The sequence below is a fragment of the Canis lupus genome, chromosome 24 (assembly GCF_011100685.1).
Source record: "Canis lupus familiaris isolate Mischka breed German Shepherd chromosome 24, alternate assembly UU_Cfam_GSD_1.0, whole genome shotgun sequence".
Lineage (NCBI taxonomy): Eukaryota > Metazoa > Chordata > Mammalia > Carnivora > Canidae > Canis > Canis lupus.
This window is the reverse complement of record NC_049245.1, coordinates 6,040,700-6,061,989: the sequence shown is the minus strand read 5'-3', so window position 1 is coordinate 6,061,989 and position 21,290 is coordinate 6,040,700. Positions and strand designations below refer to the sequence as shown.

Genomic DNA, 21,290 nt, shown 5'->3' with positions numbered 1-21,290 from the left:
AGGCCATCAGAGAAACGAGTTGATCAAGCAAGGCTATGTTTACTAGACTTAGTGCAGTAAGGAAAAACACTACCTTGACAAAGAATGATTTCAGGGTTGAGCTGGGTGATTTTTAGGTGGATCTTGCAAGGCATAGAATTTGTTATTTATTTGTAATTTATTATTATTCACTTTGGGTTGGTGAGCACATAGAGGTAAGGATTTTGAAGAGAGTCTTGATGAGTAAGCTGTGTAGCTGGAGTTATAAGATGAATTGTGCATCCTCAAAATTCACATATTAAAGCTCTCACCTCCAGTACCTAGAATGAGACTGTATTTAAAGGGCCTCTAAAGAGGTAGTGAAGGCGAAGTGAGGTTGTATGAGTGGGCCTTAATCCAACATGACTGGTGTGCCCTTAAGAAGATGAGATTAGGACACAGACCCGCACAGAAGGAAGACCACATGAAGACAAAAGAGAAGATGGCCATCTATAAGCCAAAGAGAGGGACTTCAGAAGAAATCACACCTGCCAACACCTTGGTCTTAAGCTTCTAGCCTCCAGAACTTTGAGAAGATAAACTTCTGCTGCTTAAGCCACCCAGTCTGTGGTACATTGATATGGCACCCCCAGCAAACAAGTACAGTTAGTTCACAGTCTTTGCTTCTAGAATCAGGTCCTTTCAGGAGCAAGAGGTTAAGTAGCATGCCCAAGATTACAAAGCTACGAAGATGAGCCAAGATTCTAACTTCAGTTGACTGGGCCGCAAAACCAAGTTCTCTCCTCCATAGGTTGAACTTTCCTATAAAGCCAAAACAAATTATAAATAAGGACTAGAGAGAAAGTAACTGGGGTTTCTTATATCATTCATTAATTGGTCAGTTTTCCATGGGATAGGGGATAGCACAGGGCACCCATTGTAGTTTGATATATATATATCAATATATATATATATATATAGATAGAGAGAGAGAGAGAGAGAGAGAGAGAGAGAGAGAGCCATCACCCTAGGGTGGCATTTTGGAGCTTGCAAGATGTAAGGACTAAGTAGTGCTTTTTTTTCCAAGGAGGCAGACATTCCTGTGTTTCTCCCCTCACTTACCCCAACATCCCCTTAGCACTAATCTCCTCTAGATAGAGAGATTCTGAGACTTTCAGCTGCCAATTCTCACAGCTCTTCACTGAGCAGGTTCTGAATCACTGTAGCCCTTGTTCAGGGCAGACAGGAAGTTCTGGACTGTGAATACCCCCATCCCCAGAGCATCCTTCAATCAATGATTAATGGGAGTGGAGGATAAATACACCAGTGGGATGATTCTGAGACATGTTCTATGTGGTTCCCTAGCTCCTCAAATGTCCACAGTAGTAACTAGCTGATAACAAACCTATTATGGCGGCCTCCCCTTCCCCATGGATGCTTACTGGGATCCCCTCCTGAATAAGCTGTTTGCACTCAGCTCCTAGTCTTAGGGTCTTCTACTAGAAAAATTCAATTAGAGACACTAACCTATAAGTACTGGTTCCAAACTGATAACCTCTTCTCCTGCCTCAAACATCTTTATGGACCCCTAGTCTCTTAGGATAAAGGGCATTATTATCTTTAATATGACCTGGAAGACCTGGCATGATCTGGCACCTACCTGCCTGTGTTTGTCACACACAGCAATTGTCTTTACTTCAGCAATAGAAATAATCTGAGTACCTAAATCAGAAAAGGAATTGATAAGAAAGGCCTCTATTACAGAACTCGGCTAATTCAGAGGTAAGCTAATCTGCGTAGGTAAAGTAATCCCTGCAGCCCTCATTGTACCTTGGTCCCTATTACTCTCTGCTGCCAGATCCCACTGCCTGAACACTTCCCACCGACTAATGCTCTGCTACCAGCAGCCTCCATGGGAGGAAAGTCTCTAACCAGCATGTGTCTAATTGGCCTGACCTCAAGTTACAGCCTGAGAGAGTGTTAGGCCTGAGGTGCTTAAAAGCATGCTACCAAGGTGTAAGGAGAGGAATCTCTTCCTTACTTCAGCATCAACCATGGGGAGCAGGCACACCCCAAATAACCAGTATGTTAAAACTCTGGGCAGTCAGAGGTCAGCCCTCTCCTGTTCCACAGGCCCCTCCTTATCCTGTAGTCCAGCCCAACCAGGCTTTGTGCAGCTCCACGAAGCCTCCATGCTTCCTGCTGTTGCAAAGTGTGCTGTTCTCTGCACAGAATGCTCCCCCCCTCGGAATTCAGGTCAGCCTTCACCAGGGAAGCTTATCCTGAAAATGCAAACAGGTCAGATCCCCCACAAACGCTTTCCTTTCAGAACCACATTCCCCTTGAAATCGCATTTTTACTCATATTTCGCCCATGAAGCCAGCTCCCTGAGGGCCAGATCTTTGTCCACTGTCGCTCACCCCTGTACGATCAGCTGTAGGCAGAAGTCCCAACACATAGTAGGCACCTAATAAATAGCCGTTGAAGGAATGGATGAACCCATTCTTGGGCAGCTCAATTTAGATTTTACCCAAATCACAGGTTGTCAATTAGCTGAGACATTGTCTTTTTGGCTCGGAAGTGAGACAGCTCAGATATTTAATGAGACACCTGTCCTCTCATGACAAACACTAAAATAACCCAATGAGGCATGTTACCCTTTTGATTATATGTTCCCAATAATTTTTTTTTGAAAAACTGATGTTTTAAAAAAGTTTTTAAGTCTGAAATATATTCAACTTTAGGGCATGTATCAGTTAATTATTGTCGCGTAACAAATTCCTCCACAGCTCGGAGGCTAAAAATAACAATCTTTCAATATTGCTCATTCATCTTTGAGTTGGCCAGAGTGAGCTGAGCTACGCCAGGATCAGCTGAGGCTAGCTCTGATCCAGGTAACTGTTATCTTCCTGCCACCGGTGGGTGGTAGCCCAGCATGACCTTCTCATGGCCATGACAAAAGGGGAGAACGTCAATGAAATTACAGGGATTCTCTTCAGCCCTCGGCTCAATCATGACATGCTGCCACTTCTCCCTGCAAGCCATTGGCCAACACCAGCTCAGATGATCAAACACAAAGCCAGGAGGTACAGAAATACACACTATCCATGATGAGGCCACAGCAAGGGTATGGGTACAGGGAGGGGTGAGAAATCAAGACCACCAATGAATCTACCATAAGATTCAAGGTCAAGTAAATGATGAAATCCATTTAGATAAGCAAGTGAATGGCTAGGTTGCCTGGGTGGTGCAGTCGGTCAAGCATCTGGCTCTTAGTTTCAGCTCAGGCCCTAATCTCAGGATCATGAGATTGAGTCCCATATCAGGCTGCACGCTCAGTGTGTAGCCTGCTTAAGACTCTCTCTCCCTCTTCCTCTGCCCCTCCCTCCCTCTGTCTCTCTTAAATAAATAAACAAATCTTTAAAGAAAAGAAAATGGCCAAATGGCAATCACATCCTCAATCAGTATATAGGTTTAAATTCCTTTGAAAAGCAGTACCCTTCAAAACTGTCAAGGTATCAAAAGCAAGAAAAACCTGAAAATTGTCACAGTCAAGATGAATAAGGAAACATGACCAAAAAAAAAAAAAAAAAAGTAATTTGAAATTCTAGATGGAATAATGGGACAGGAAAAAAAGCACATTAGGTAAAATCTAAGAAAATTTGAATAAAATATGGGCTTTAGTTAATAATACTGTTTAGTCGTGAGAAATGTACCATACTAATATTAGATGTTAATAATAGGGAAACTGAGTGTGAGTATATGGGAACTCTCTGTCCCTTCAACTTTTCTGTATATGTAAAACGACTCTAAAATATAAATTTTCCTTAAACAAAAAAACAAAGATGGAATGGGGTTTATGATAGCAAGAATAATTTCTTGACTCGATTCATCAAGTACTTAAACTTATTACTGTCTTAGAAATGTTGGAGCTACTGCGTGGGGGAAGCCCCTTGTATGAGACTCTAGGACCAGCGATAAACTCCCCTGAGAGGGGTTGGGTGTTTGTGGAGAGGGCTCTTATCAGAGTCACCTGTCAGCCAGGAGAAAACAGCTGCCCACAGGTGCCCCTACAGGAAATGGAGCTGCCTGCCCCAGCCACCAAGTACCTCACTTGAGGTTCCTCCCAGCCTCATGCCACTACAATATTACTCCTCTCAGCGCTTCTGCCCTCCATTTATCCTCTCTTTCGTCTCCTTCCTCACTTGTTCGTAAAGTCAGACTGGATTGTTCTAGACCCAATACCAAGCCTCTGTGGTTCTAGAGTAACACAATGTAAACAAGCTAACTGAAAAATCCACAGCTACAATGAGATCAAGGAAGCCCATTTCTATTTCATCTGTTCTTCAAAATCTCATTTAAATCACACTGCCTTCCAAGAAAGCTTCCTTGACTGCTACCACCTTCATCAATGGCCCTTTCTTGGGGCACCTGAAGCCATATAGGTTTTCTTAGGGTGTCTCAGCCCAATGAACTGTAAGTTCCTTGAAAGCAGGAACCAACCTGGATAGATCTTATATCCTCCAAATATTTCATGAAATGCTAGGTCATATACCCCCAGCTCCACCCCGCCAAATACCTAAGGAAGGACCAATGCTCTGCATCCCAGGGGCAAAGCCAGCTGTCTGAGGTTGCAGGCACCTCACTGGAGTAGCTTGCTGTCATGGCAACGTGGCATCCCTCAAGTGGACCATGCTCCATGGAGTCTTGGAGCAGCTGCTACTGCTGGTCTCTACCAGTGCCATTTCTGCTTCCCTGAATTTTATATTGGCTGGGATAATAACACAAATTAAGGTGTTTGCTGGTTTCTATTACCATTTTTTGAGTAAATCAGTTTTTCCATATTAATGCATGAGAAAGAGATTGTCAGCAAACCTACCATTTATTTCACTGAGAAAAAGCTTTAAATGCTCAGTCATGTTTTTCTAATACAATTCAGTGCTTCCAAATTTATTTACAGCCGCCTCAACAAATCCAAGCAAATCATGCTTTTATACATGCACACTATGACCATGTTGAGAAGAGATTTGTTATTAGTCTGTGTTTGTTGAGTCTTAAATCTGACTATACTCCTAGAGCAATTGTACTGATCAATCATGCAATGAATGTGAGAAGAGAATTCTTACTTCATCCTTTCAGGAGTTCTGGTTCTACTTGGGATGGCAGGGAAATGGAAAAACAAAGGGGATAAAAGGGAACTGAAGCTCACCATCCATTCTCCAAAATTAAATTTCCAAACAGCACTTATAAAGCATTGTTAAATTTAGGTTTTGTTACAAATGGAAAAATATAATTAGATTGTTTTCTCTTTTCTGAGCTACCCCAGAGAAGCTTTTGGAGTTTGAGAGTTTATGGGTATGTTTTCTACAATAAAGCTTCTTCCCCATGTATGTGTATTTATACACATACACATATAAATATACATATATATACATATGTTTACACATATTATATAATATGCATGATTGTATATAATTTTATATCTGATATGTATTATATATAAAATAATGTATGATTACATATAATATTTTGTATATATAATTATATAGTAATTTAAATATATAGTTATATCATTTAAAATGTGCAATATATTCATATATGTAATGTAGGTAATATATTAAATTCATACTTTATGTATTACATATATTTAAATATACATACACATAATTTGATATATAATATATATATCTTAGTAGCAGAGCCATCCCTTAACATGGATAATTAATCATTGCTTTAAATGTCAGACAACACACATGTTTTACTGATGACACTGAACATTTGGAGAAAGCAAATGGTGTATAAGGGTAAGGGAAGAGGAGGGAAGGAGATGAGTTCAGAGCTGGAAAAGATTTTGGAAACCATCTTCTGGACCCATACTCCATTTTACTGGCCTCGAAGATGACATCCAAAAGGGAAATCGATTTGCGAAATATTGCAGAGCTACTCTTTGGCTGAGCTGTAAGACGATGACATTGAAGCAAAAACACTGGGACTCCTGCTCAAATTGTGCAAAATCATATAATAACACTCTAAGACTCCAGAGTATACACCTAATGCCAATCATCAAAACTTTTCTGGAAGCCAGAAAGCAGCAGAGCTGAGACACCTGTGGGCTGTCCTCCCAACCCACAGCCAGGCTCGTCTCCAAGACCCTGGTTGCTAGTTTGTCCTCCAGATCCATTAGCAGGTTGAGAATCATGGGATGGCTTTTTAATTGAAGATAATAAAGAAGGACTAAACACAGTGTTGACTAGAAACAAACCATTATTCTTCCTTAATCACTTAAGCCAAGCAATTTATCTTTGTATTTGGCAAACTCTCAAAAGGAATAAATCAATGTTAAATCTGAAATTCAATGACTTGAAGGTTTTTTGGAGAAAAATAAACCTCCCAAGGCATCACAAAAAGGCAAGGGCCATGATGAATTTGGAATGTTTTACAGTGGTTATGTTCTGGAAAGAATATTATCATAAATATTGCTAGTTATATAAGAGTAAACCCCAAAGTAACTTAACTTCTTTATAAGTCACCTTTAATTTTTTTTTTTTTTATTTATTTAGGAGAGACACAAAGAGAGAGGTAGAGACACAGGCAGAGAGAGAAGGAGGTTCCATGCCAGCAGCCCTATGTGGGACTGGATCCCAGGACTCCAGGATCATGCCCTGAGCGGAAGGCAGACACTCAACCACTGAGCCCCCCAGGCATCCCACCTTTTTAATTTTTTGATGTTGATCTCATAAATATGCTCCCAATTATTCAAAATCAAGCTCAATTTAGGTATAAAATTCTGTTGGTAAAATACAGATGCACTCTGTTATATATTATCACTACCTAAGCATTGCTCTGTGTGCTTTATCAAGTAGTTAAGATTATAGGAATTAATTTTTAATTTTAATAATTTTTAAAGACTTTATTTATTTCTGTGAGAGAGAGAGCATGAGTGGGGCAGGGGGAAAGAGCGGAGAGAGAGGGAGAAGCAAACTCCCCATTGAACAGGGAGCCTGACGTGGGGCTTGATCCCAGGACCCTGAGATGACAACCCAAGGTGAAGGTAGACGCTGAACCAACTAAGCCATCCAGGCACCCCAAGATTGTAGAGATTTAAAACACCAGGGGATCCCTGGGTGGCTCAGCAGTTTAGTGCCTGCCTTCAGCCCAGGGCGCGATCCTGGAGACCCAGGATCGAGTCCAGCATCGGGCTCCCTGCAGGGGGCCTGCTTCTCCTTCTGCCTGTGTCTCTGCCTCTCTCTCTCTCTCTCTTTATCTATGTCTATCATGAATAAATAAATAAAATCTTAAAAAAAAAACCACACCAGGTACTTATAGTCAAGTGCAATGATATTCCAAAATAGATGATGATCAAGTTTAAAACATGTACCCTCACAACTAGCATGTGCACAGCTTTACAATTGACAAGACATTGATTGCAAGTATTCATTCATTTTTAAAAATCTTGTCCTAGATTCCTAAAACTCACAGAAGTAATACACAAGTATATATTCATTATAGAAAATTCAGGAAGTATATATAGAAAAAAAAAGTCTCCCTCTATGTCAAGCCCCTCATTCACTTCCACATTCTGGAGGTGACCATTATCATTAGTTTGGTATCTATCCTTCTAGAACAGTGCTCTCCAATAGAATATAAAGTGAGCCACAAGTAGGTACAAGATATTAAATACCCAAATTGTTAAAAAGGAAAATAAAAAGTGAAATTAATTTTAACAATATTTTGTGGAACCCAACATATCCCAAGTATTATTATTTCAATGTATAATCAATGTAAAAATGTAGTGAAATAGTTTACATTCTTTCCTGGTACTAAATCTTTAAAATCCAGTGTGTATACTTACAGTACCTTAATTCAAACCAACCACATTTCAAATGCTCAGTAGACACATGAGGCAGTCGTTACTTACTAGGCAATGCTGCTCTGGATATTTCTTTCTATATACATCGAGTGTATGGTGGTTGGGTGAGAGAGAGAGACTATAAAATGATATATCAGTTAGCAGCTCTTTTGCTGCCAGTAACAGAACTATAGCCTAAGTCATAAAGACCCTAAATTAGCCATGTAACAGAACATCTAGATTGCCAAGACTGCCAATTCCAAGGCTGCACCAGCGGCTAACAATCCAGGCTGCAGGTTAGTTTCTCTATAATTCTCTCAACCCTCCCCATGCTGCAAGATGACTGCTGCAGGTCCAGAGAGTGCATGTCTGTACTCAGCCTACAAAGACAGAAAGCAGAAGGATGGCTTCAAAAGTGAGAAAGAGCCACCCAGGTGCCCCAAGATTGTATTCATGGAGGGGAAAAGATGTTTCTCAGGTGCCCCTTATTGGCCAAAACACTCACAGTCCTTCTTTAATCACAGGGAAGCTGGGTAAACAGCTATTTTTGTCTCTGCAGTGAGAAGCAGGAAATGGAAAATAGGGTCGAGAATGGCTAATAGGTTATCACCCGAAGACCACGTGAAGATCCAGAGTGGAATTGCTGGCTGAAAGAGTATACTCGTGTTAGAGTCAGACTCTTCACATTCTACATGGCTGTGCTGACTTACACGTCCTCAAAATCTATTAAAAAAATATGTCTCATGCCATCAGCAGCATTGGCATTACTGAATCCTCAAATAACCCTGTACAGTTTATGCTTTTATAAGCATCACCTTCATTTTCCCAGAAGTTGAATGACCTTCCGGGGTCATAACTAAGAAGAAGCTGTGCCGTGGACCACCTCTTAACTCCAAGTCTTTTGTTAAGATACCTACTGCTTCTTCTACTCTCAGCTGAAATCTGCCTGACAAATAAAGAATAGTTTATGAAGACTGGACATACAATTAAAGAGTATCAATCTGAATTTTCTGACCAGTTGAAAACCCAATGTAAAATTCAGTTCCCTCCCAGCAGAATCTCTGGTATTTGTGAAAAATCCCATATATGCCATCCTTGTCTGAGCATCAGGCGAATAGATCTTGGGGACACTGAATGATCTGTCTACTGTGATCTACTCAGAGTAGCTTTTATTCTTGAAGAGAAGGTAAAAATCTCAAAGGGATTTTATGCCTGTCATGTAATTTATGGAAAAAAAAAAAAAACCCTGCAACATTGGCAAAATGTCCAAATCCATTGGATACATGGTCACCAAGACTCAGAGAAATACAGTGATCAGATCAAGATCAAATATATGAGCCAGAACTCGGGTCTTCTGTTTTAGCACGTATAAGAAAGAACACTAGACATCGGAGAAAGGTTCCTTATCTCCTATATCAAACACTTCCCAATGGTCTAGGCATTGGGTGTAATAATAACTACAGATCACACCTACAGAGCATTCATTACATGTTAAGCACCGTTCTGAACCCTCTGCATTTATGATTTTATTTTGTCTTCACAATTGTCCTTTAAGGTTGTGTATACGTCAGCTATTTCCGCATAACAAACAAACTTAGAGGGGGTTTGCAAGAGGCATTTAATTCCCATTAACACATACACAATTTTTCTATGGTTCAGTTAATCTAGGGTAGGCTTTGCCAGTTGTGGCGCTAATCCAAGGACTGAGTTCAAGTTTATTCTTGAATAGTAATTATCTCATTATTATTTTTGACCAATGGATTTTCTGACAGAGGTAGAAGTTCTCAAAAGCAAAACAGAAACACATGATGCCTTTGAGGCCTATGCTTTCTAAAGCCCCCATACTTATATGAACATTCTGTTAGCCAAAATAAGCCACATGGCCAAGCCCAAGGTCAGTGGCGGCGGGGGAGCAATTATGCTCCTCTAATGGAAGTTGAGAGGGAGAAGGCAACTACCTGCTGAACAATAGGTGAATTTTATATGTATCATTTATAAAGGAGTGAAGAAGCTGAGACACAGAGAGGTTCAGAAACTCAAAGTCACACAGCTGAAAGTGCTAGCATTGAGATGTAGAGATTCAAAGATGAATAAGATTCAATTCTGTCTGGGACATGGTTCCCTGCTTTAATACTTGAATTTACATGACATAGCCAAAAAAATTTTCAACTTTGCTTCACCTTTCAGATCATAGCCAGCACTATCATCATTACAGGGAATTTACAGAGATCAGCTTACACTGTATATGTATGTGTGCACATGTGTGTCTGTGCAAGCAAGCCCCCCCCCCACATACACAAGGGTATGCTTCTGACTAACACAAATAACATCTGGCTTGAATATTACACACTCACTGGACCCCACACAAAAATAGTATTTTCTCAGTACTCCTGAGTGGGAATTGAAGTCATTCCAGTGTCTTGTAGAAATTAGAGGCCTCCAACAAATAGAGAAATTCCTCCCTATCCATCTCTATCACAGGGTCCAATGGAATTGAGAATAGGGCATTGGATTTGATAAATAGAAGGTCATTGATTAAGTCATTATATGAAATTCTTGAATGAAATTTCGTCTGATATTCATTACTTTAGGGTAGTAGTTCTCACATTGTGACCCCCTGGATCAGTAACACCAGCATTACTGGGGAACTTGATAGAAATACAAATTCTCAGGCTCCAGACACAGCCTACCAGATGAGAAACTCTGGAGGTGAGACCCAGGAATCTGTGTTTCTACAAGCTTTCCAGAGGCTTCTGTTTCTAAATTTAAGCATCACTGTTCTAAGGGGCTCTGAGAACACAAAGAAACACAGCTGTGTACAGTGTTCATGATCACTGACACACTGAAAGGTTGATCGTTTTCTGCCATAGGTTTCACATGCTTCATTTTGGGAACCATGCCTTTATTTTACTGTCAGTACAATAGTTGGGTTTGCTTACAGTCTGCTTAGCCACTGTCCCATAAAGAGGATCCCATCTTATATTATCTTTGGCTCTGGTTTCTCTAGAGATGGAAAGTTTGCGATATTTTCCCCCTTTAAAAAGTATATAAATCACCCTGGATCAGATCTTGAATCTTTTTTTTTTCCTTTTGCATAAAGAACATCAGTGGGATAAGTGATGAAATTTGACAAAGGCATGGAGATTGGATAATAGTATTTTATCAGTGTTAATTTCGTGATTTTCACTATTGAAATGTGATTATGTAAGAAAATGTGATTGTTTTTATGAAACCCATATTGTCATATTTAAACTTAAGGAAACATACTATTTGAACCTTATTCTCATGAAGTTTAGAAGAAAGTGCATGTGTATGTAAAGAAAGAATTATAAAGCAAATGGGGTAAAATCTTAGCATTTGAAAAGTATGAATGAAGAATATTAGGAATTCTATGCACTATTTTTCCAACTTTTTGGTATTATTTCAAAACAAAAAGTTGAGAAAGGGACATAGAGCCACCATAACATATGCTCCATGTGTATACAAGTGATTTCACACAATCTCATGTCTTCATATTTTGTCGTGCTTTGGAGCATCACTTTTGTCCTTCCAGGGTGTCTGGATGTAGAGATGCCTATGGAGAAAGGGTGAACAGCAGGTATGAGAAGTGAGTCCAGTGATGGTCACAGCTGGAAATGTTCCTGTCCCCTCTGAATTACTAGGGCATTTACTGTCTATAAGGCTTATTTGACAATATTTAGGTGTGGTTTAAGAAGTGAGCCTCTGGGGCTCACAAATCCTGCCTCATCTATTTTCAGACAAGCCCCCACCTCATCTATAAGATGGGACCAATAATAGCAATGGGGATAAAATAAGTGTAGCATGCTAAGAACTATGCAGAGCACAAAATTAGTTGTTTGGTGAATGTTTGCTGTTGGTATATCCATGCCCATCTTCATTAAAGTCACTTCATGTTTATGGCAGCAGGAGCAGATAGTTATGTGTTTATGGTAAGCTCACAGTGTGTTCAAATTCATCTGGTTCTCTCCCATTTTAAACCTGATGAAACAGAAACCCCAAGAGGTTAAATAACTTGCCAGACATAACCCAGCTTGTCAGAATTACTTACCAATTCAAGTCGTCACTTGTGCCTGGAATCATCTCTGCTAGCACACTGTCAAGGTTAGCAGTTTGCAAGAGCAGTCAGATGGGCACTCTTTGGCTTTCCAGAGGTTTCCAAGTGGGAAACAGCTTCACCTTTGGGTACCAGGCACCTCCTGAAGTGGAAATAATATTCTTTCCAGAGTCATCAGAGTGAGAAAGTACCAGGTACCACAGGAGCTCTAAACATTTTTTTTACCTGTTTGATATTTTGTGAACAATGGGAAAGAGCGCAGTATAATGAGAGTCAGAAAACTGTGGGTTCAAGTTTACCCATTTACTTGGGCAAGTTACTTAACTTTTCTAAGCCCTGACTTCTGCATCCACAAGATGGGAATAGCAGCATGCCTCTCTCAGTGTAGTGAACCAAGATCAAATGAGATGCCCAGGGTGGATTGGGGGAGGGGGGGAATGCATCAGGGGCCATGGGTCAACAGTCAATGACTGTTGGTTCTTTGCTCCAAACACAAGTGGTTGGTGGACTTTTTGACAGAGGAGCTGATGTTAAAGACTGAGCTAGTGCAGACCAACAGGAAGGGCCTGGTAGAGCATCACTTAGTTTCAGTTAGGCAATGCCTGGAAGAAAAGCTCACAAGGGTGTTGTCCTGTGAGAAGTCCAAAGGATCTACAGTCACATGACCTTTTCCTTCACACGTTCATGAGCCTGGATGGAGATATTCACCACCTATTGGGTCTTCAAGGAAGCATCCAAAATAGCGAGATTTCTTTCTTTATTCACACATTTTTAGTTGTGTTGGGTTTCCCCTGCAACTGACCAGCTTAATTGGAAAGGCATGCTAGTAATGAGTCAAGGGCATTGGTTTCGGACTGGGACAAATCTGGCATAAAACCAGAAACTTTGAAATTGTGCAACTCTGGACATGCTGTGAGGCTCAGTTTTTTCACTTATAAAAGGGTTCAGCAATTCCCAATCAGGGTCTCACATGGTTGCTGTCAGATGGGCCACTCACATGGCTACAGCTGGGAGTCCAGCAGAGAATGTTGACCAGAGCACTCTCACATGGCCTCTCCAGCATAATGGCCTCGGTGTAGTTGAACTTCTGTACATGATGATTGGCTACCCTTAATCAAAAGAACCAGGTGGCCTTTTCTGACCTACTATTGGAAGTCAGATGGCATCATTCTATGATGCCGTTCTAGTTGAGTTGGTCACAAACCCAATCAGAGCAGGGGAAAGGACATAGGTCCTACCTCTTGATGAAAGGACCATCATAGATTTATAGACATGTCTTAAAACGGCCACAATAGGAATACCATATTATAAGATTGTATTAAGAGTATTAAATATACAAAAATTGCATTTTGCATATAGTACTATTGTTGAAATTTTTGTAATCATTGGCTTATCACAAAATAATTGTATGCTGCTTCTCTCATCATTCAGAGATATTACATGTTATAAGAGAGAAACACAGTTAGATGGTGTCATTTCTTCAAGCCACAGGTTTATAAAAACCTAGTCCCTTGAATCCAGGCTAGCAACTAGTTGAATGCCATCGATTGCTCTGATGAATTGAGTGAATACCTTCTGCAGGTCCCTAAGATGTATTGATCTCCTGCTTCCCTCCCCAGTGCTGTGTGAATGTCCCTGAATGGTGAGAGGCAGACTAAATGGGCAGGGATATTGATTTTCTTTTCTACCACTTTTGAAAGCTCTTTGCTTACCAGGTGCTGAGCAAACATCAGGCAAATGGCAGACCACACAGAAATAGATCAAGTGAGGAGCAACAAAGGCAGTTATGGTTTCCTGAACATGAAGCTGGTTAAGCTTCAGGTGTGCACACATCCCCCACCTCTGGTTTTACATTGGAAAGTACACACTACTGTTCATACTTTATTATTTGCCAATTCATAATACAGCTCACCCAGATGGTATGAAGTAGCATCGTGGAAAATACTTCCAACCAATCCATGGAGATTAGGCTCTAGCCCTGCTTGAGGAGAACCAACTGAAGATTCAGGTGGTCATTGCTAGTAACAGATGAGACTGTGCGTGTCAGAGGAAGGGGTGTTCATCCCAAATGTCCAAGTGCAAAATTGCTTATACTCTTGGAAAGAGTATCTTAATCCATCTTAATCTATCTCAGCAGTGACAAACCAGAATTTCTTTACCATAAAAGACATTCTAGGAATCCACTCATCAACACTATATTGCTATTGACAACCATGGAAACTGAAGTCTGTTTACCTCCACTCAGAAAAAAAAAAATGTGGGGGGGTTCCCTCAGGCAATCAGAGGGGGGCAGATTGGAAATCACCTGCAAACTCACACCATTGGAAGAAAACCAATGACAAGGGGGTAGAAAGGGGCTTGGGGATTTGGATTGGTTCCATTCCCAATATGCATTCCCAGAGAATTTGCTTCAAAAACAACAAAGGAAAATCTCCCAAGAATGATACTTTCTAATGACCTTGCCAGATTTTCTAAATTTAAGTGGATTATTGTTTTTGGCAGAAGAAGATGAAAACCATGGGCATTCTTGGGCTTGGTTTTAGGTTTTTGTGGTATTCTTAAGGAAAAGACCATAATAGGGAAGGTTTGCTAAACTCTGTCTTCGGAGCACATTCACAGCACTTAGTTTGTAGAGCATCCAGTTTATCTCAACTGCAGATGAGAACGGGATGCTGTGATTTCATTTCAAACCAGGAAACAGATTTGCTTTTCTATCCAGTTTCTAGAGGGAGCAAAAAGAGGAAGCCACCTCATCTTTCTTTATAACAATGGTATTCCTTTGTTTTCCCTGAAATGAAAAGTAAAGTTGTCTTAAAGCGTTGATGGAGGAGAAAGGAAAATTAGGTCTAAATGTCTCCATTCTGCGTATAGGACCCTGGGTTCAAGAACAGAAAACTTCAGGTGGGGTAGGCAGTCATTTCTACCTGTCCCTGAATGGAGGCACTTCTACACCTGAGGTCTCTCTAGACTCAGGTTCTTTCTTCAGAGAAGAAATTTGATTCTAGGATAAAGATGTGGTTTATGTATACAATAGAATATTCCTCAGCCATTAGAAACGACAAATACCAACCATTTGCTTCCACGTGGATGGAACTGGAGGGTATTATGCTGAGTGAAGTAAGTCAATCGGAGAAGGACAAACATTATATGTTCTCATTCATTTGGGGAATGTAAATAATAGTGAAAGGGAATATAAGGGAAGGGAGAAGAAATGGGTAGGAAATATCAGAAAGGGAGACAGAACATAAAGACTCCTAACTCTGGGAAACGAACTAGGGGTGGTGGAAGGTGGGGAGGTGAATGGGTGACGGGCACTGAGGGGGGCACTTGATGGGATGAGCACTGGGTGTTATTCTGTATGTTGGTAAATTGAACACCAATAACAAATAAATTTATTATTAAAAAAATAAAATAAAAAATACAGCCAAAAAAATTGATTCTGTTGCTGCTGTTTTTATTTTAAAGTGACCATTTTGCCTATTCAGTCAGGATCTGTTTAGGAAAGGAACAATCCTGAAGAAGATTCCCATTCTCTTTGATGCATTTTTTTCTTTTTTAAAATCAAATAAATACCTATTGAGTTCTGGGAACCAAGAAACAAAATGGGACAGGATTTTGTCCTATTTCGTCATACAAAGCTACTTTCAAGCAGCTTTGTGTGCTGTCGGGAAGGCAAACAAATCACTTCACTCACAGAAGATTAAGAGATGGTGTTTCGATTCAAAGTAAAATTCTCGAACTCTGGTGGGTCCAGGTTAGTCCAAATTGACAACAATTTCTAGCCAATTGCCCCTCCTTAAAATTCAAGACAGCACTCCCAGAAAGGCTGTAAGGATGTTCACAAAGTATTTTGCTTTTGAAATGATTTTGCTGGATGCATTAAGACATGCCCTGAATTTTTTGTCACGAATATAACATATATAGGGAGATCTATTCAACAAGTAAAAAAAAAATAAGACTCTCCTTGTCTAGAAGTCTCCTTGGAGCTATGGAGCACTTTCCAGATTTCAAAAATTAGCTGTGTAAAAGTGACCACAAATTACACAGCATGAAATAAAGCATGATGTAGCTTTTTAAAATGCTGACTCTGCATAAACAACCTAGTGACTTTCCCTTGCTTGTGTAACTATGGAGTGGTCCTATTCGTGTTTGAAAGTGGGAAAAAAACGTGAGTAGAAATCAGACCCTGTCAGGGAGTAATGGTATGCTGTCCACATGTAGGAGAGGTGGGGGTAGAAATGGTAATACTACCCTCAGGTACCCACCATTCTATGAACACAAAACTGTAATAGGGAAATGGCAGGGTTTTCTCTGAAACTGGGACAAAAATATTTTTTTACGTTCGGTTTTGTTTTCCCCAAGAAAATTACAGTTTAATGGTGGATACACCAAAACATGGGAAATGTCCAATGCTTTAAATGACTATTCAAGTCTCAACTGTGTGTTTAAATAACCCTTTTGCAAAGGAGTTACCAAAAATAATGTTGGCTGTTCTCAGAAGATGTAGCAGATATTCAAGAATGGGGAGGATGTGGGCAGTGATTTGTGCTTTAATATTTTTCCCAGTTTTATTGAGATATAGCAGATATACAGCACTGTGTAAGTTTAAGGTATATAGCATGATGGTTTGTTTGACTTTCATACATTGTAAAATGATGACCACAATAAGTTAGTTAACATCCATCATCTCATACAGATACAATAAAAAGAAAAAGACAAAATAAATTTCAGGAAAAATAGGAGAAAAAAATTTTCCCTTGTGATGAGAACTCTTAGATTTACTCTTTTAAGAACTTTCCTTTATACCTACAATAGTGTTAAATGTCATCTTCAAGCTGTATGTTACATCCCCAGTACTTCTTTATCTTATAACTGAAAGTTTGTACCTTCCTCCAATTCTCCCTCTCCCCACCCACCTCTACTTCTGGAAACTACAAATTTTATCTCTCTTTCTGAGTCTTTTTCTTTTTTCAAGATTCCACATATAAGTGAGATCATACAGTATTTCCCTTTCTCTATCTGATTTATTTCACTTAGCATGATGCCCTTGAGGTCCATCCACGTTGCCACAAAATGCAGGATTTCTTTGTATTTTTAATGACTGAATAAGGTATGATTATATGTATAAATGCCACAACTTCTTTATCCATTCATCTGTTGATAGACACATAGGTTGTTTCCATGTCTTGGCTATTGTGAATAATGTTGCTATGGACATGGGTGTGCAGATATCTTTTCAAGTTAATATCATCATTTCCTCTGAATATATTGCTAGAAGTAGAATTGCTGGATCGTATGTTAGTTTTATGTTTAATTTCTTAAGGACCGCCCCCCGAGGGATCCCTGGGTGGCGCAGTGGTTTGGCGCCTGCCTTTGGCCCAGGGCGCGATCCTGGAGACCCGGGATCGAATCCCACGTCGGGCTCCCGGTGCATGGAGCCTGCTTCTCCTTCTGCCTGTGTCTCTGCCTCTCTCTCTCTCTCTCTCTGTGTGACTATCATAAATAAATAAAAAAATTAAAAAAAAAAAAAAAGGACCGCCCCCCGGCCCCCCACCCCCCCACACTACTGTTTTGCAGAGCAGCTGCACTGGCTTACATTCCCATCAACAGTTGTGCATCAATATTTTGACACAAAAACATTGAGATATGAGTGAAAGTGCCCTGGGCAGGAGGCACATAGGCACATGTGAGGGTTTGTAAAGAGACTAGCCTGGCCAGATCATGGTGGAAGGATTGTGATATGCAGATGTAGAATGGACAGATGGGCTGAGGATAATCTGGTGCCTTGAAGTCCAGGCTAAAGCACTGTTGCATTTTACAGAAAGAAATGGTGCTTGTAATTACAGAGAAGACTGGAACTTAACCCTTTGGGAGAGTGAAAGCCATTTCTCTAGTTAACCCTCTGTCTTGCCTACCAATCTCTGATTGAGGAGAGGAAATAGGCAAGGCAGTCATGTATAGGTCCGAGGAAACAGCATTGTTCTTCTGGCCTGATCTATCCCAAGCTCCTAACTTTGTAATGATAATTTTTCGTTTTATCTAGCCTCCAGTTTGTGAGTCACACCCACCTATTGATTCTTTCCCTTTGAGACCCCAGAAATAATGTTGCAAAGATAAGCCATTCCTTTGTGCCATCTTTGAATTTCTGACCCCCAGAATCTGTAAGCATCATGAAGTAATAGCTTCAAGCTACCATGTCTTGGGATAATTTGTGATTGCAGCAACAAGAACTAGAACACATTGACCTCTTGACTCACTGTTGGGTTGTCCTTGGTTCTGCCCACTAGTTTAATCGCCTTCTCAGATACAGTGCTGGAAGTGCACAGCTCTTTACCAAGTTCCCAATGTGACGAGGACTTGCAGCATCAAGATGGAATCTCTTCCCACCCCTGCTGCATATTTCTCTGACACTCTGAACAAATGAAGTGGTTGACAATTGCAGTCTGCTGTATATACTGCCACTAGGGTTCTTCCTGCTTCTACTCACACAAATGACACTCGGCCTTTGTGATTTATGGCTCCCAAAATGAAGAAAGCCACCATCAGTCTCTATCTCCCTTCTACCAGTTGTTCACTTTGGGAATGGAAGTTTCTCAGGAAAAGTGGAACAGAAGTATTGGCTGGAAACTGCTGAGGTGGAGCATGGGAGAGGATCCATAATAGCTTTCTCAGTGGTTAATAGAGTTCTTTTTTTCTGAGCTAAAATGTACACAGTGGGGCAGTCTGAGGATGATTATATCAGATTTTTCGCTGAAAGGTTATCTTGTCTTCAGGACATTACATAGATAGGCCATTGAACATGTTATCACTACAGCTTCACTGACCTAGTGCTTGGTAACAGGTCCTTCTAATTCTAACACTGGTTGGACTGGTGGTGGGAGTTCTCTGGGTGTGCTGTGTCTCCATCAAATTCCTTCATCCCTACAGAGATATCTTCATTTGGGCAAGTAATCAATCATCAGCCTCATATTCTTAGCTCCTTTGCTGCATATGGTAGGGAGAATAATGGCCCCCAAAGACATCCATGTCCTAATCCCTAGAAACTATGAATATGTCATGGCACATGGCATGGTGTAAAGTGGCAAACAGCTGACTTTAAGGTAGGGAGATCCTGGATTATCAGGGTGGGCCCAGTGTCATCAAAAAGATCTCTTAGGAGGGCAGCAGAAGAGGAGGTCAGAGTGACAAGGCAGATGAAGAGTCTGACCTGCTGTTGCTGCCTTTGAAGTTGGTGGAAGAAGGCCATGAGCCACGAAATGCAGGTAGCCCATGGAATGCAGAAAAGGCAAGGAAATGGATCCTCTCCTGGAGCCCCTATAAGCAAGCAACCTTGCTGACACCTTGCTTTTAGACTCTGACCTCCAGCTCTGCAAGAGAATTTGTGTTGTTGTAAGCCACTAACTTTTGGTAATTTGTTACAGCAGCCATGGAAAACTAAGATACTGCAGAATGAAAGCTGTTTTCTCCTTGCATTTGTCAGAGGGCAGATCTAAGCACACAGTGGTCCTGTACCTTTCAGGAGCACTATTGCAAAGTTGATGTATTATTTTCTTCCTTGGTTCTGCATCACTGTGCTGAGGCTCATTAACACCCCATCGCTGGGTGCTCTGTGCATACACCGAAGTGTATTAGGAATCAATCTCTCTGACCTTTATTTCTTGTTGGTGTTTTGTCATTTGTGAGTGGCTTGGCTTGACATATGAATTACACTCCAACTGCCTAGTGCAGGAAATGCAGTTACCAGCCCCTGAATATTTCAGACATATGCCAATTGCAATTTCAACACACATTTTCTTTGCCACCCTGTCAACCTGGGATTGTACCATTGGCAACTAATGAAATACCAAGAGGAGGAAGGAATTGGCAAAGCATCACTGTTGACAAAGGGGCTAACCTTTGAGGAAGATGAAAAATAGATGCCCTTTAGGAAGAAAGAGCAGAGGAAGTGAATCTTCGCTCTTTTTTAATTCTTTAGTCTATTGTCTGGATCCAAAAATCAAACCTTCTTCAAAGCTCGTTAAAGAAAAGGAGACTACAAATTGTCAGGGCTCCATGTAGCAGGCAGCTTGTTGGTTTTCTCCCCCACTGCTAGAAACAATGAAACAGTACTGCAACCTTTGTCATAGCAAATAAATGGTGAGTGTGCCCCTCCACACGGCAGGCATGTCAGGCATAAAGAATGTCTAGAAGCAAACCACTTCAGGAGGGTTTTTCACCATGCACTCTCACCTCCTTTGTCTTAATTCTACCCCTTCCAGTGGCATCCAATTCTGAGCCCTGGAAACTGCCCAAGAATTTCAAAATTACCTTTTCCATAAATTCCTGTTCCTTGCTTGCACCAATTTCAACCAGCTTCATGGAGAAAAACCATCTAATGAAGGAGTTAATGCACAAGTGTTGGTAAATGGTAACACCTGGATGTGTTGCCTGTCCCAGAGGACTCATTTTCCAAATCTTTTCAAATAGACACATAATCAACATGGGTAATGAAGGCTTAGAATTCAAGCTTAACTCTTCATTGCTGGAATTTGGTCAGTGTGCAGGTGCTCAGAGGAGGTAATCTGGGTCACTGGAAGCTTTCTCTGGGCCCCTCAATTCACACCATTTGTACCACGACTCAGAAATCTGCCCTTGCTTGGAAAAGCAAGATGATTCTATAAGAGCAGATGGATTCTATAGCCATATTATTCATCATAATTAAGGATAATAATACTTATAGTATGTTTCATAGTTCCCAACAAAGGAAGATTATTTCATGTGATCCTCACCATAAAGCCTTATATAATCAAGAATTCCATCATCTCCATGCTATACATCAGAGGTCAACAAACTTTTTCTGTAAAGGGCCAGAGAGCTAATGTGTTGTGAGCCATATGGTCTCTGTTGCAACGACTTAAGTCAGCCCTCGGAGTGTGAAAGCAGCCCGAGGCAGCACGGGAATGGATGAGCACAGCTGTGTTCACCGAACTGTATTTACAAAAACAGGCAGCAGGATTTGCCAATCCCTGCTCTAGAGGAAGAAAACATGATCCAGAGAATCTGAGGGACCCACCTCAGAACACACACAAATAAGGAGCAAATCAATCCAGGACCGAATCCCATGCTTTCTGACTCAAATCTAGTGCTTAGTCACTGCACCGCATTGCATTTGGGGCATGGTCTTTAGCATTTGATAGAGTCGTGACTTTGGATCAAGTCACTCATAATTTCCACCCATCCCCTTTCCCCCATGACATTTGTGAAGCAGCAGCTGGGACTGGGGTCCCATCATTACCATGCAATCATGGAAACATAATGAAGGTAACTAATCCACAGGACCAAACCAGGCCATAGACAGGATAATTTGTGAATCTTCATTGTATATTCAGTTGGATTCATCCATTCTTTCCAGAAGCCCATTATTGAGTG

The 21,290-nt window shown here is 40.8% G+C and overlaps 1 protein-coding gene and 1 long non-coding RNA gene across 2 annotated transcripts in view; one reads left to right on the top strand and one right to left on the bottom strand.

Moving 5' to 3' along the window:
• Positions 1-21,290, top strand: part of PCSK2 (proprotein convertase subtilisin/kexin type 2) — a 258,591-nt gene that overhangs the window by 95,581 nt on the left and 141,720 nt on the right. The window lies entirely within an intron of this gene.
• On the bottom strand, positions 11,262-14,006 carry LOC119865615. The gene is made up of 3 exons (XR_005377519.1): positions 13,795-14,006; positions 11,877-12,024; positions 11,262-11,381 (listed from the first exon to the last, which is right to left on the bottom strand). It is a non-coding gene; the product is annotated as an uncharacterized LOC119865615 (long non-coding RNA).